The following is a 14,837-nucleotide window of genomic DNA, read 5'->3' as shown; positions in this document are numbered from 1 at the left end:
ATGTGTTATTAAAATGCAGTGACAGGATTATGGCTGTAAGCAGCTGGAGGTCGGTTCTGTGGAGAAGGTGTTAAAAATAATGGCTGGGATTTCCAGGAGGCCCCTTTGGATCATGTGGCAGAATATCAACCATTATTCAGAAGACTTTCCTGGGGAGAGGGGTCTCCCCAGCTTGCCTCGGGGAGGCAAAATATAAAGGAGGTTGACTTAGAGTAATGGTGTTGGTGAACAGTGCTGAAAGTTCTCTTCAGCAAAAACTGAAGGGCAGGGATAGGAATGGAGGTATAACTGATTGTGTGCAAGGGTTGTCAGGGAGGCCCATACCTTCCAGCTAAGTCTACCAAATCAAGCAATTTGGTAAAGCCTAAGTCATTTGGAGGCATATTTTCAAGCCAGAAGCCAGCACAGAGGGCCTGTGAAGGGAATCTGAACAGGACAGTGCTCTGGAGCCTGTTCTCTTTGCTGCCATTCATATTGCTGTTGAGACTGTAGGCACTACGCAGGCTTCTTCCCACTGCCTTGGGAATGTTTTAAAGCCTCGATGCAGGGGGAAAAAAACACAAACCACCTGTCCTTTCATTTTTCTTTTTTCAATCAAACTTCATGTAGTGATCTGTTTGAAAAGATCTAGTGACTGTCTGAGTCCAAAGTCCCTCTGAATCCTAATGGTAAATCACTCACTGACCTCGGCAAAACCAGGATTTCATCCTTCCTTTTTGAAAGAAAAGAATGATGTCCCAGCCTAACCAAAACATTCAATAAGTGTTTAAGGCCAAGCTATCCCATGGAAACAGTTTCCTCCTTTGTCTCCTCCTTCTCCATCCAAAGGTACAATTTTCTTTTAAAAGCCTCTGCAGACTGCTGCAGCAATTTTGTAATTTGAGGCTAGAAGGAAGCTGGAGTTTTCTAAAGGAATAAAGAAGCAGTTTGATTAGAACATGGCAAACTTCCCAATAGCTCCTAAAATAGGTCTTTTGAGGAGTGTTTATATCACCTGATGGCACAGATGGGACCTTGCGGGTCTGGATGACCATCCATTCATCCTTAGGTTTCTTTAAATCATCCTGATAACAGTAAAAAAGTTGATAACATTGGAAGCCAGGGCTCAAACCTTTCAGACTCCAAGTCTTTTTTCACCTGTTCTTGCAATGAAGCACATTCACATTGAGGCTAATATAAGGAAAGTAAGCAGATGATGAAAATATACCTTAACCCTGGATTTTGTGGTGGTGGAATTTAATGAACTTTCATCCACAATCCAGCTGAATGCGTGTGGGTCTGTGTGTGGGTCATTCAGCTGGAGCGCCTGGATTTGGCAAGTGGACATGTCAGCAGAATCAATTCTGAACAGACTGTGTCATTTAAGGAATAAACTGGACTTCGTGTCCTTCCCATTCACTGGTGCAACATGTGCTCCTCGGCCACCAAAGGCTGGCAGGAAATTTGTGAAGGATACAGAGTAAGGAGGGTGGAAGGAAAAAAGATGCCACTTGAAACAGACAGATGGAAAATTTCATATATTGAAAAAAGATGTCTGTTTTGTAGAAAACAGGCTGTTAAGTATGTTTGTTATTTTTAGCCAATAATGCACTTGATGAAAGAGTGTTCTTGATAAGGAACAGCCCCTGATGGGAGGGAGGGAGACAGGACCACGGCAGGTAGTTATTAAGGCCAGTTTGGTTGGCAGCTATAAAAGTAAATAGTAGTGCTGCTCTTGGTTAACAAGCAGCAAATGGGGGGATTGAACAAACCTTCAGATCATTAAACAAATGGGAAGTTCACTCAACATCAAAGTGTGGTTTGGTGTTTAATTTGTACTTTAAAAAAAAAGGCAACAAAAAAAAAGCTGGGACTAAATACTTCTGCAGGTCTTGTGCAGTCTCCATTAGACCTGCCTGGGAGCAAGACTGGTGCCATAGAGAGGAAGGTTTTGTTTCACTCCTCGTTTGTGTGGGCAGGTCTGCACTGACATCTGTCTCCTCGGACATTTCTCCACCCAGGTTCCACCTTTTCTGTAAAATCCTGTCATTCAGGGAGCTGGGGACACGAATCTATCGCTCAGGCAAAGGGCTGCAGCCATTGGATTACCCTGAAAGTGTGCCTTAGCCAGGCATCGTGCCCTCATATCCAGCCTATTTCCATTAGAAGGCAATGCAAGGACCGCTGTCAGTCACATTGCCTAATTAGTATATTATTGGAAACAGGATGATGTTGATAGAAAATAAATGAAAACTTTAAAAATCAAAGGTTGAACAAAATTGCAACTCACATAGAGCTGTTTGGCTTCTACGTGATTCAAATGTCACCCATACCCCTAAGCTTAGGCTCACATGGGCACAGACTGTGTGCTTGTCTCCTCTGCCCAGGGATGAATTTGAGTGTAGTCTTCACATTTACCCATTCTAAGTGTGAACAGAAATTCTGTAGCATTCTCTTTATGGCAATCTAAAATAGAAGAAAGCTCATTATTTACATACAGCATCGGACTTCCCCTTGATGTTACACAGGCATCTTTGTGCTCTTTCACTCACACTAAAAACTGAGCTCCCACCCTCTGGTTCAACCCCAAGACTAACAGGGGCAGAAAATGGTAAAGATGTTGTGTAGCTTACAGGAAGACTGCTGAAAAACAGTTTGTTATAAAGATGCTCTGGTACTTCATGGAAAAGTAATTTTTTTAATAGCTTTTTGTAACGCAAATGTTCTGTAGCAAAGCCTGTGGAACCTTGAGTTATTAATCACCCTGAGTATCCAAACTTTCTTTTTTAAAACTGGGTCTTTTAGCTATTTGGAAAAATCCATAAATATGTGATTTCAAGGGCTGGGGGAGGAACCACTCATATACAACAAAGAAAAAAAGCCCTACAATTTAAAAAGAAAAAGAAAGGTAAAGAAATTTGATTTCCCCTCACTGATCACACCTGTATGGAAAGATGGCCATCTGATTACTTACTGCTTTGAGGTGGCTAGATCAGCCTGTGCTGGATTTTTTTATTATTATCTTTTTTCCCTCTTTTCTCTCTTGCCTCTTGCCCATAACAGAGATGAGGGAAATCATTCAAATAGAAATCCTAGCACTAGTAATAATCAAAGAACTATTCTGTTCTTATTTCATAATCAAGTAAAAAAATCGTCGTTCTTTTTTTCCCCTGTTCTCTGCTCTTAATGTAATGCGTTATGGCCACCTCTTACGTTCTTGTTCATTTTGGGGTAGGTCATGATTCAGGTGATTGACTGCAGGGGGGGGAGCAGGAGTTCCCCCTTCTGCGCTCAGTGGATGCACACCAAGAAGGACACGGGAAGAAGGAGTCTCACAGCCAGTTTAAGCCAGCAGCAATGTTTTATCTTCCTCTCCCAGCTGCAGAGAATCGCTGTGGGAATATCGCAAGGATGCTCTGCTGGGCTTGGCTAGGTTGTTGCCACCCAGCCTACCAAGGCCACTTTCTGTTTTGTCGTTAACTCATGTTCCTTGGCCAACTCTTTTATCTGTCCCACTTCTCATACCCAAAATCACACTGCTTAGTGCTTTTTAATTGGAATGTCACACCTCATTTAGGTTTTCTTTGCAAGATGATCTAAAGTATTTGTGACTTCCTGTGATAAACAGAAGCCAAACAGGAGAATGGACTCTAGGTGTCTGCTCATGTCATCAGCATACAGGCTTAAGTCTTATTTCCCACATTCTACCTTCCCCAAATATCGGTATTAGGAAGAACCTCAGGGCAGTTTGATTCAGGTGAGCCCCTAAAATACAGGTGTTTACTTAACCATTTGCAAACTTCATCTTCCCTGCTTTGTTTCCCCCTTGTTTCCTTCACAGCCTCTAATTTTCCAAACTCCATCTACTCCAGTCTGTGTGTCCCAAAGGTCCTTTATGCTTCCCACCGTGCTCAGGTGCAGCAGATGTACCTTTCCCTTCCCCAAGCCCTGGCATGTCTATGCTATCACGTGTCCCACCATTCCCAGCGCTGCTGTCCCCTCTGCCAGCAGTATGCTGCTGCCCTGCCCGGCTACCCCTGCTCCATGGGTCAGAGCCAGGTTTGTCCCAAAACACTCTTGGTCTAAGGTGAGGCTGTGAGTCCAGCTGCTTTCCATATTACCTATTTTATGACAGATAAATCTATGAATAAGTCTCATTGCATTTTTCACCAAGGTGGGCAGCAGCTCTCTGGGGGCACCTGGGCAGTGGGAACAAGAACATGGCACAGGCCAGGAGGGAGTGTCCCCCAGCCGCACCCTGCTCCTCGCCTCTGGGGACATGGGCTTGGCCTGGCCTCTGATCAGGCGTTCCCAGGGTCTCAAAGTGAGCACAGGGGACTGGGACAGTCTGGAGCTCTTGCGGAAGAGGGAGGCAATGGATGTGGGTCCAGGTCCTCAGTGTGAGAGCTGTGGGAGAGGCCAAGATGCGTGCATGTACTTGTAGGAGTTTGGCCAGTCGGAGAGTCAGGGAGGGGGCCAGGAGGAGGTGGGGGAAGTAAAGGCATAACCTGCAGAGGAACGAGAGCACCAGGCATGGCTAGGGAGGGGAGGGAGATGTGCAAAGCAGAAGGCATCTTCTATGGCTGCTTGGCCTCCTCTGCCTCTTCCTGCAGGGAGTAAGAGAGCCCACCCTGGAGCCACGGTGAGCCATGCTCCTGCACTCCCTGCGTGGAGCAGGGCAGTTAATTTTGCTTTAGCGTGCAGGTATTTGCCCTGGGTCTGTTTGTTACCATTTTTTCTATTTGTTATCGGTTGTGGTTACAAGCCAAAAGGAGCACTGTTGCATCTGAGCAAGGCCCAGAATTAATAGATGTGAGAGCAGCCAGTCCAGGAGATTCTGCTGAAATAATTATGCCCCAACATTTCCTACAGGATAGATTTGAGGAAGATGGTGGCAGCTTCTATGGTTTGCGAGGAAGTTGAAAAGCTATTTGTGCAAATTCTTGCGGCTAAGTTTGGTCTGTTAGGGCTGGGTTTGAGGCCACTCCTTCTCAATCCCATTCCCATTTCTAGTTCAGGACTGTGTTTATTATCTTTCAGCAACTGCACAGCAGTCGGCCCTGGGGCCTGAAGAGAATAATCATTGTGTTTTGATCCTCAGCTCCTTTTCAGAGCTAATAAATAAGTTAGCTGCTGGTTTATATAACAGTTTGGAAGCTCACACCATTCAAAGGTGTATTTCATTGGCATGGGTAATTAGCAAACATTACCCCAGCACTATAATTTGCTGTTTGTTTTCCCTCTGAAGCAAATAGATATAAATTGTTTAAAAGGGCAAACCTGTGCAAGAGAAAAGCATCCCAAAACCCAAACACCAGCTTCTAGCAATTAAGGAGATATTATTGGCATCAACAGGATTATTGTCATTTTTAAACTATGCAGCTGCTTGTGATTACAGTGCTCTCCCGGAAAGGCAGCTGATCACCAGCACGCCTGGCCAGCAGGCTCTGGGGTGGGCTGGGAATTGCCCACTGCTATGCTGAGATTGTTTATCTTGGAGCTCTGTCTCTCTAGGTCTATCTCTTAGGGTTTATCTCTCAGTGCCTCGTTATCGCTGCTGGTATTTTCAAGTCAGCCTGTATGCCTTGAGCTGAAATTGAAGCCTGCTTGCCTGCAAGTTGCAGTGGGTATGGCCAGATGGGAATTGTTCGATGAAACAGCTTTTTAACTAGAAAGTGCCTGTTTGTCAAAACTGAAATTGTTTTGTAGGAATGCATCCCTTTTAGTGAATTTCTAGGAGGCTATGCAGCTTGTGACAGACTCTTGCTGGTCCCCACATGCCAGCCTGGCCCCCGGCCCCAGGGCCTGGTGCTCCTCGAGGCTGTAGCACTCCTGACCCCAGAGCAGGACTGCCCTGGCCTCCCCTGTCTGAACTTGTAGGGTTGCACCACAATGGCTGGGCATCGTGCTGCACTGGGAGAAGCAGACAGATGGAGGCCAAACATCTGAAATCCCAAGCCCAGCCTTGGCTTGTCTAACCTCCATTAAGCATGGGAGCCCCTATTTTACTGGGCTTGTCTCAGATTTTGACATCCAGAAACCAGGTCTCAAGTACGTCTTGGGATGTGTTTTCATTTTCAAAACTGAAAAAAGAAAGAAGTGGTTTTTATGTGAAATTTATTGGGTTTTCTCTGCTGTGGGAGACATCAAAGCTTCTGTTTTGTTCTGAAAGAGAATAATTTTTCTACTTTTAAAGCAGTTTTGGACTTCACACTGAACAGACATTCCTGCTTTCAGCCAGCTGGCTGTTACTCTCTGGAGCTGTAGTGGGGTCACTGCCCGCTGCTCCGATGCTGCCCTGCAGTTCTCCTCCCCAGTGCAGAGGGGCAGAGCCCCTTTGCTGCTGCAGCAGAGCTACCCATGTGAGAGGCTGTCAGGAATGTTTACGCAGTTTTAGCTGAACTGAGAAAGAAACAATAAAACAGCCTCCAGTCTCATTTACAATTACCCAGTGGGAAGGAAATTAAAATGACAGTATTTAAGTTTTCGCTCTCTCCTGGTGACATTTAGACATGGGGTCACACTTTGCAAAGGCAAAGTAATCAGCCAAGTACAAAACCTCATACAGCCCCATTTCTTGTTGCAAAGCATTGCCAGTGGGCCATTCAGTCCCTCTTCTCCCTTATACAGGTATGCCATTCATTTTATTAGTCCCTTGTGAATTCTGTTGCAGACAATGACATAATTGAATTTAAACAAACTAGACCAGAGTCTCATATGGTCTAGTGAACATTTATATCACTCAAGTACCAGGAGACGTCTGGAGGGGTTTGGATTTTTGTTCTTTTTTTTCTTTCCTTAAATACTTAAAAAAAATCAAATGTCAATGACATTTTCTGGAGTAAATACTTCTAATGGAGCTGCAGAGACATTTAGGTGGTCATACGCTTTTTGTGTGCAACAAAGAAACAGGATTAGTTTTACCTGAAAGGCAGAGTCACAAAGCTCCCCACAGGCATCTCAGGAAATGCTAATTCTTCCTGACTCAGGTGGATAGAGATTATGACACAAATGATTACATTTAAAGGAAATATCTCCTCCCCAGAGGGTAATTATTTTTTTTTTCCTTACCTATAATGTAATACTGACAGATTAACAATCTATTACTTAGATTGGGAGATCTGTATGTATATTATGTTATATGTTGCTCAGGTAACTGGGAAGGGAGAGCAGGGGATGTTGTGGCTTTCACCTGTTGTGTGGAAAATTGCCTAAGCTGCTAGTGAAGTAGGGCCAGATTCTTGACTGCATAAATGTGTATGGTTACAATTTACAGCAGGAGAAATATGGTTGCATTTAGTTGGTATTGAGTTGAACTTTGATTTGAACAATCATTTTATGGAAAATAATGTAAATGGTGGGGAGCTTGTTCTGATGGGGCTTCTCGTCCATAAGCAGTTCTCATTGCCATCTGCAGTACCCAAAGGGCTTCTTTCTTATCCTCAGTAGCACGACGACTAAAATGAGTCTGCTCAATAGCTGAGGTTGACCCTGAGCATGGAGACTCAATCCTCAGACTGACTTCAGCTCAGATATGAAGCAGCCCAGAGACATAAACAACCTGTATGCCCTGTGACCTTAACCTCCTGGTAATTGTGGGATTCTTTCTAGAGAGTACTTAAGCTTGTGCTGAAACCCCATTGTAGGCAGGCACTAAACTATAGTAGGCTCCAAGAAGATGTTACAGTTAGTCTTATGTCTAGATTGTTAGAAGAATTAGTATTTAAGAAGGTCTTGTGCTTTTTTTCTTTCTTTTCTTTCTTTCTTTTTAATTTCACTGCAATAACCATAGTTAGATGGCTGAGACCAGGCACTGAGAATCACCTCCCTGTATGGTTCCGTTAGCTGAAGCCTTCTCCCTCTGCATTAAACATTCATGGTATTTAGAATAAATATTGCATGCATTGTTCTGTTGAAATAAAAAGCAAACTTCTTTAGTGAAGTAATTAGGATGTGGGTCACAGGTTTTTATATAGCAAGATAGACATTATTTAACTTTGCAGAAATCTTGCGCTAGGCCTTTTATCAAGAAAGTCCATTTGTTTTTTAAAACCCCTTAATCAATAAATCCTAATTAAAATCATATGTCAGATAACTAGTAGTCCTTAAGATTTTGGTTTTATACCCAGGAGGGTTCTATCTTACTGATGACATGAATGTATTTATTTACTGACTAGATCAATAGCCTGCTCAATAATTGTTTTTTGCCAAGGTTACAGACATTTGGCTGGAAATAATTAGAACTGTTTGTGATAATGGATTTTTCTGAAACTTGCTGTAATACCTGAAGAAACTCCTGCCTAGGTGCCTTGAGGCTCAGACACAGTTGTGTTTAGTTCCATGTGCAGCACAGTCTTCGTAGCCCTGTCTAATAATTAGATTCTGTTTCATTTTCTATGACCTGGCTTCCAAAACTTTCCATCCACAGGGCCACAGTATGTGCCCTACAGCTGATATGTAGACTCATATCACATTTACAGCATTTCCAGTTTATATTCAGTGATATTTGTCTGCAGTGGTCTGTGGGAAACATTGAGGTTTGGTAGTGGGCTTTGATCCCAGAAACTTTGGAGCTTCTGGCTTATGGGTGAGCTCTGTATGGGGTTATAAGACATTGCAAGGACTTTAGCGGGGATAAAGATCTCCTCCTTTTTTAATTTATAATATTTCTTAGCTGTGTGGGTCTTAATAAGGGGTGATTACACTGTTCCCTGGAGCCAACATACAGAAGATGGCAAAAGTGATTAAAAAGTACTGCTTCGAAGCACCATATACTTTTGTCAGCGAGTATCAGTGTGAATAGTGAGGATGGTTGGTAAATCCCTGCAGTGCTGTCAGAATAAGGCCATCAGTAGCAGAGGTCTCAACTCTCCAAGGCCATTGTGAGGAGTGACAGACTGGCTATGAGAACCAAAGAATCTGGGGAAAATGGAAAATCTAAATAGCAGCTAGTCTTCATTTTATGACAAAGAGGCTCTAATAAAGATTAGATGCTTCTCTGAATTGTAGTTCCAAAAACCTCTTCAAACCAGAAAAGTGACTAAGAACACATTTGGTTTAACCTTAAACACACGAGTACTTCCGTTTTTTGGGGTTTTTTTTTTTTGGGGGGCTGACTAATGTGCACTGAATTTTATTTCCTGGATAAGGTTCCATTGTTGTTAATTCCAGAGTACTTTGTCACTTAGTGAGGCTCACACTTGAGACCTCCTTCTATTGTCCTTGCAATATACTGGGCCAGAGAGGTCCCCTTTCCCTTCAGTGATTGCTGTGCAATGAATCTCCACTAGTCAGAGGTTATTATGCTAGCACACGCCTTCGTCGTGTTGCACAGCTGAGTAATAAATACGTCTGACTTCTGCATCACATCCGTTTCCCAGGACGTCTGTTTGCCTTTGTGCACAGAAGCCAGTCATACGTATTTATTGCTGGGATGGAACAATAATTAGGAAATTTTTCATTTGAATTATGCTTTTTACACTGTTGCTTGGTGTTGCTATATATAATACAAATATATTGGGGAGTAAACACAACTTGATTGCAATGACAAAAAAAGAGAAGATCTATCTCTCTTCAGTAGGAATATAGTCTCAGAACAGATTATAGTGATAGCTTTTATCATGCTTTTTCTTCATCCCTTTTCCCGTAGGTTAAGACTCAAGTCATTGATGCAATATCCCAGAAATAACATTTCAGTTTATTCCCAGACAGCATCCTCAGCTGTGTGTTTGGAACCACTTGCACATAAATTACAGGGAAAGCTTATAGAAGCGTAAAGTATTTTCAGTAAAACCTAAAACCTTTGACTTTTTAAAGTTGCGCGTGACAAACATCCCAACTACGTAAAAACTAGAGCACTTCCTCAGAGAACAGAATCCTTCAGTCTTCATAATAATTTAAAAAGAGAAAGATATCACAGATGGGATGGTTAGAAATGAGCATCCTCCTGAATGTGAGTGTACCACGGCATCCAAGCAAGTAGTTGACTTTCACAGATTTAACCTTGCCTTTTAGTGTGTCCTTAACTAAAACTGGAGGGTAAAACATAGATTTTATGCTTAAAACATATGAATATATATATATATGCACACATATATGTATTCACACATTTATCTAAAGGAATTTACATGAAAATGTGTTTTCCAAAGGAACTCTAATACCTTCAACAGGAAAAGCCATCAGGTTCTTGAATCATCTTTCCCTGACAATATCATAAACCTAAAGAACTACTTAGACTAAGTGCTCGCTTTTACATGGCTAAATTTAGATAGGATGATTCACTCTTAATTTAAGAGCCAGATTTGCATAACAAGACAATGGAAGTTAAGCGTCTAAATGCCTACAGCAGATTTTCCAGCTTCCTTACATCGCAAAAGCTGTCATTGATCTCAGTGCAAGTGAATTCTAGGAAATCAAACTCCATTTGTGGATACAAAGCATGTTGCAAAGACATGGCCCTGAAGTTTAGTTTAAATCATAAGAACAACCGTGTGGCATCTGATTGGTATTCCAAGTCTGAAAATGGACAATAGCATTTGCTTAGGGAAAGAGTATAAGTAAGAAGCAAGGGAAAATGGTATGATCCTTCCCATGGCATAGCCTCCTAGCTCACTGCGGTCAGCTGTGCAGGGATTTTTTGTACTCAAGGCTACACCTAGCCATTTTATGCTTAGTAGCTACCAATGAGTCTGCCTTCCATGAATTTTTGAGCCCATTTGTGAACCTTTCTCATTTTGAACCCATTTGCACTTTTGATCTCCAATATACTGTGGTGATGATTTCCACAGTATAGTTAATAATTGTCCTCCTCAATGTAAGAGCCTGATAAAGGCCTGCTCAGTGGAAGAGACATGATAGGAACATAGTTAATACAACCTTGCTGGAATTAGATTACCACAAAAGCATACTAGGGAATCTTTAGTTAGGGTCATTCTACAATATATAGGCCAAAAGCAATGCAAATCATTTTTCTAGAAGAAAAGGAAAGTAGAAATTGAACTTTATGTGCTTTGAATATGTGGCTGGTGTAGGGACAGTCTTTCTTTCACTGATTTAATTGAGTTAAAAATAAATATTTTCTTTGAAGTGTTGCTTGGCATGTCTCAAGTTACAAGACTTTCATAAAAGCTAACACAGTCAAACTATGCATCCAGTGCCTGATGCTCCTTGCTTTCAAAGACTCTCAGGTATCCTCATGGGAGCATGCCTAGTAAAACTGACACTTTCTCCAGTTAACCAGAAAATAGAAAACCAAGCACAGCCCTTCCAAAACCAGCATCAGTTTCACAGGATGACAACTTATGTATTTGGAAGGCATTGCTTTTTGCATATCTGTAGGATTGACAAAGTCGCACTAATAAATAATCATAAATCAGCCTACAGATGATTTTGTCATCTTTGCACTCTCTGGAACTACTGCTGGCTCGTTGGCAAAAAACTGAGCTTTGATACAGTCATGAGACCCTTTTCAGCTCCCCAGGGACCGGCCAATGTGTAGGCACTCTTGCTCTTGAAGTCTTCAGGTTTACTCCTTGGGTTCAAACAGCCTATCTGGCAAAACTTTTCAGAAACTGGCTCCTTTCCTTCTTAAGGCATTAGCTTACCTTCAGATAATGTGTTCAAGAATTCATCGTTTTGAAGCAAATAGGCCACAGTGTGGGCAGAACATCTCTAAATCATTCCCTCTGTATTTTAAACAACACAAGAGCTATGCGTGAATCCTTGTTTCAGTGTCGTCCTTATTCAAATGCATCAGGAGTTGATCTTCATCCTCCAAGCAGACCAGGACATGTCCTCTCTGCTCCCATCTCTTTCTGTGCAGCTTTGGGTTTGGGGTCAAGTTTCCATAATAGTAGTAGACCCTTTTGTAAAGATGGCTGGTCCACTCTCTCAAAAGAATTTGCTCTCACTTTTTACTCTCAGGCTAGCAGTTAACTTTTCTGTCAGGAGATTAGTTGCTCACTTGCCCACCTGAGATTTGCTCTGGGCAGTAGCCAGCTCTTTGAACAAAAATGTTTCCTTTTGACTATAAGCTTATCAAGGCTTTACAGCCCTCCACTGTGAGCCTTGTGCAAAGGGGGGGTGTCTCTCCTAGCACTGCCAGGGATCTCTGGGCAAATGGGTTTCCAGAGGATCCGATGGAGATGTGGGGTGGTTTTGGCATTCAAGGATGGCTGGCACAGCGCAAAGTGCAGAACAAAGTAGTGTAGTAGATGGAGAACAATGTATACATATGCCTAAATATATAGTTGCTGTTCACACTTTCATTGGCATTCATTTCTTAAAAAAGAGCATCTGTTTCATAGCAGCAGTTTTCTGTGATAACATTGCCGAGCACTTTTGTGCCAACTCATTTTTCAAAACTTAACCCTGTGCCATCCCGTTAAATGGACTGGGACAGTTCCTGTGAGCTCACACAGCACTAACGTAGGCTGGGCTAGAGTGAAAGTGTGGAGGGGAATAGCAAAAGGGAGTACACAGTATATACAACAACAAATGAATTCACTTGCTACCAAGAAGCAAATTGTAAAGAGCTTTTGTTGAGCAAGTGTAAGAAAGCATTTAGTACCTAGTGCTTTTGAGGTCTGGACGAAAAATACTATAAGCATCCAACTTCATGTCATTCTGGTCCAGCATCTGTTTCTTTGGCAGAGAAGCTGAAGTTTCCCCTGAAATGTGTTCTTGTTACTGGATTAGATCCTTTTCCAAGAAATATATAGATAAGAGCCCTAAAACTGTATGGATTTGTACCTGTCACAGAATAGGTGTTGTCCCAGTGAATTATCATTTATGGATACTGGAAAGATCTGAATAAACCTTAAGTCATCTCAGAAATAATAAGGGATAAGCAGTCTTTGTCCTTTGTAACCTACTGTAGTGAGCTCAGCTACTGCTTCTTAATACTGAATATTCATGAAGTCATTAAATGAATAATTGGGATACATTTACACTTTATTACTGTTATGGGATAGCCTGGGCACCTTAATAAGATGCTGATGATTCATTTTGGCATGACAGTAAGAGGGTGCACAGGGAATTTGTCAGTATGACTTGCTAATGCAAAAATAATTGTTCCATTTTCCAACTTTAATGTCAAGAAAGACACTGATGTTTAAGAGTGAATCTGCCTAATAGTCCCTTTCGCTGTGTATTAGAGATTTGTACAGAGCTAGTGCTTTGCAGCTTGTTGGTTCTATTTCTGCAGTAAATGAAGAACTGAGGAAGAGGAGGCAGAAATAGCCCCCCCCCCCCCCGAAATTCAGAAATGACTAAGAGCTCCTGTATGTTGCAAATCAATTCTGATGCACTTGATAAATGAGGAGGATTACATAAGTAATATGATTAGAATGTAATAGCAATGGAAGGAGCTTTCCATTACATTGAGACCTTGACTCTTGAAATATAATGAAGCTTTTACAGGTCAATTTAATTATATTTGAGCTCTACAAATATTTATCATGGCTACCTATTGAAAAGTTACATTCCTCTACTATAAGTCAGCTCCATGAATATATCTGCTATAAAGCTGTAAAAAGATTTATAAAAGTAGTAGAAATGAAAACTTACATGAAAACTACGTTTAAAACCTGCCTCAATTCAATCCAGTGTGCTTATTTTCATGATTTTTAATCATGGTCATCACCCCCATGGTGTTTTTCTGTTTACTAACATGGATGTCCTTGTTGCCATGAGGTGTGCTAGCTGGCATCTCAGAGCTTGCCTTGTGAGGTGTGTTGAACTTGAGGCTGACCTGTCCTCCCACACAGGACCTGAGTTTGCCTCCACAAGCTCATGGTGAGTCTGTCTCTCATTCCATGGGGTGAGACTGTGTCTTGATTGTAGAGGGGAAGAAAGATGCCACTGGAAGAAGATGGCCTTGGCAGTGTGTATGTAAGGAGCTTCCCCAAGATCTGACAGTTGTCAGAAAGAGGGGAACATAGCAGACATAACACACGGATAAGGGCAGATGCAAGCCTCCAGGCAGCTCATATACAAGAATTTCCAGACCATGTACTCTACATCTGGCAGACGGTTCACATTATATGTCTTTGATAAATAGTGCTTATTAAAGAGTTAGAAATTTCTCCTTCCCCAGAGAAGCTGTTTCATACATTTTTCAATCTTTAAGCGAAATGAAAAAGTTTAATGAAAAAGCCCCCATTCAGCCTCCCCCGATGAGCCTCCAGTCAAGATTTTCCTGAAGTACATAAATACTTAATTTGCTGTAGATAATGTCTACCAGATGATAGTACCAGGAGCACAAGTGCAAATTAAAGAACAGCAGACTTGGAACAGACATTATTAAGCACTTTTTCATGAAGAGAAGCATAAGTGTGTAGACTTAAGGCAAGGCTGTCAAGGTGAGAGAAGCCAACTGAGGTCATACAGAAAGGCTTTAGATGGCCGCCTTCTGGAGCAGGTCAGCCATACAGGTGTGTATGGGATAGGGTACAAAGCTCCCTTTCACTGGGTCCCAACGTGAAGTGTAGTAAAATACCCTTATGAGAAGGAAAGCACACGTTGCATTGTATCACATCTACAAAGCAATGTCGCTTCTCAGAAAGGGGCAGGTAGCTGGTCTTGGTTCCCTATGGGTGAGAGGAATATCTTGTACACCTGAAGCACAGCATGAGTTTCTTATGTGAAGATTTTCAGGGATACAGAATGTGATTTGTACACTGAATTTGTCTAGTTAGCGATGTTGAAAGCTTAAATATGAGTTCTTTTCATCTTCCCTTCTCCACTGTTGATGGCGCTTATGTGTGAAACAGCAGTGGTGGTATATCAAATAAATCCAAGATTTCTGAAGGATTTTTTTAACCTCTATGGTTGTGGAGAGAGGATCTGTACATTTTTTC

Source organism: Mycteria americana, chromosome 7 (assembly GCF_035582795.1).
Source record: "Mycteria americana isolate JAX WOST 10 ecotype Jacksonville Zoo and Gardens chromosome 7, USCA_MyAme_1.0, whole genome shotgun sequence".
NCBI classification, from domain to species: Eukaryota; Metazoa; Chordata; class Aves; order Ciconiiformes; family Ciconiidae; genus Mycteria; species Mycteria americana.
Note: the sequence above shows the minus strand (reverse complement) of the source record.